The sequence below is a fragment of the Salvelinus sp. IW2-2015 genome, linkage group LG7 (genome assembly GCF_002910315.2).
Source record: "Salvelinus sp. IW2-2015 linkage group LG7, ASM291031v2, whole genome shotgun sequence".
Taxonomy (NCBI): Eukaryota; Metazoa; Chordata; class Actinopteri; order Salmoniformes; family Salmonidae; genus Salvelinus; species Salvelinus sp. IW2-2015.
Window position 1 is genome coordinate 2,155,814 of NC_036847.1, and position 2,572 is coordinate 2,158,385.

Genomic DNA, 2,572 nt, shown 5'->3' on the forward strand with positions numbered 1-2,572 from the left:
CTCCTAGAATATAAAAATTGGATGATTATTAGTTCCCGAAATGCACAAGGTCCTCTACTCCTCCTTCAGTCTTCTTCTTCTTCTTTGACTTTATATGGCGGTTGGCAACCAACTACCACCAACTGGACTGGATTGTGGACCTCGGTTAACTTCTACTTGCTACGCCATCCCGGATCCGGGAGCACCCCCATCAGTAAAAAAGCTGACTAGCATAGCCTAGCATAGCGCCACAATAAATACTAGCATCTAAATATCATTAAATCACAAGTCCAAGACACCAGATGAAAATACAGATCTTGTGAATCCAGCCATCGTTTTCTGATTTTTAAAATGTTTACAGGGAAGACACAATATGTAAATCTATTAGCTAACCACGATAGCAAAAGACACAACTTTTTTTTCTCCACCATTTTTTTCCTGCATAGGTAGCTATCACAATTTCGACCAAATAAAGATATAAATAGCCACTAACCAAGAAACAACTTCATCAAATGACAGTCTGATAACATATTTATTGTATAGCATATGTTTTGTTTGAAAAATGTGCATATTTCAGGTATAAATCACAGTTCTACATTGCAGCTGCAATCTGAAATAGCGTCGATGCAGCCAGAATAATTACAGAGACAACGTCAAATACCTAATTACTCATCATAAATCATTTCGAAAAATACACAGCGTACAGCAAATGAAAGCCCAACATCTTGTGAATCCAGCCAATATGTCAGATTTTTTAAGTGTGTTTACAGCGAAAACACATATAGCATTATATTAGCTTACCACAATAGCCAGAAACACAACCGCATTTACCAGCAGCAAATGTTTAGCCATCGTAACAATCCAGCAAAAAGATATATAATTGGACTAACCTTGATAAACTTCATCAGATGACAGTCCTGTAACATCATATTACACAATGCATATAGGTTTTGTTCGAAAATGTGCATTTTAGCAGCACAAATCTGGTTATACAATTGTGATCAAGTAGCAGCATTTCATGCATTCTGGCCGGCGCCATCTTGGAGAGGCACCTAATCTAATCGATAAATAATCGTAAACTGACTAAAAAATACAGGTTGGACAGCAATTGAAAGATGCATTAGTTATTAATGCAACCGCTGTGTTAGATTTTTTAAATTAACGTTACTAGACATACAGTGTGCGTTACAGCCAGACCAGTGCCGCAATAATGGCGGACAAATCCTTTTACATTTTTCCACATAAAATAGGAATAACATCATAAATAGCTCTTACTTTTGGACGAGCTCCATCAGAATCTTGGGCAAGTTGTCCTTTGTCCAAAATAATCGTTGCTCGGTTGTAAAACGTCCTCTTCAACTTTGGAACTAGCAGCTAACAATAGCTATGTGGCGCAGACATGCCCAAATGTTCAAAACGCAATACTAAGGAAATTCAGAAAAATTGCAATATACTCGCAAAAATGAAGGATGCAAAGAAATGCCAAAATATGTGTGGAGTTTTGTACTGACAAGATGTTCAGATTATTATTTTTGCAACATTTAATCTATAGGGTACAAAAGAGCTTCATAGGCTGTTAATTTGATGGTGGTGTTTGAATAATGTGAGAAAACTACAACATATTTGGTTACTGGTGAGGATCACAATAATAACATAGTGCACAAAATCGATGCTAGCTCTTAAAGAGAGCTCATTATAATAATAATAATAATAATAATAATAGCCAAATACGCAAAGTAGGATATTGCAAATTTCTACCTTTGTCTGTTTAGGCTACAGAATGAACTTCATATCCATAATTAGGTATTTCTGTGTAGTACACATCAGAGACCTATGATGAAATTCTGTTACCGTAATTCTGTTAGAGGTGTAAATTCAATAACTAAAAGTGTTATTTTTTCAAAGGCAATGTGTCATGTCATAGCTGACACCCTATTATTTCTGCAGWCATCTTTGAATCTTAATTCAGAGCAGATATTTAACAGAGTTTTAGGAAAACGTGGATGTCAGATGTGTGCGTACTGGTAGCGAAGTCAGGTGCAGGAGAGCAGAGATTTGTGAACAGGCGCACACTTTATTTAGGCAAAAATGCAAGAAGCGCAAAACAGTCACAAGAATTATGTTTAACAATAAATATCTTTGTGAAAAATCACACTGAAAAACAAGCCAGACTGGCGCGTCAACAATACACACATAACACAAACAATCTTACACAAAGACATGATGGGGAACAGAGGAATAAATACATGTAGATTGATTGGGGAATGAAAACCAGGTGGGCAGGGAACAAGACAAAACAAATGGATACATGAAAAATGGAGAGGCGATGGCTAGAAAGCCGGTGACGTGGACCGCCGAACGACGCCCAAACAAGGAGAGGAGCCGACTTCGGCGGAAGTCGTGACAGTGGACACATAAACTGAGGGAGATTTTAACAAAATAATTTTTACCAAACTTGGCATCTGAACAGTTCTTCGAGTAAATGTTTTTTTGTAAAATGCTGAGTTGAAATTGTTCAAAGTAGTCCTTGTGCATAGAGTTGTATGGTTTGTTAAACTTTGAAATCAGTCATTTTTGTTTGACATACACTACT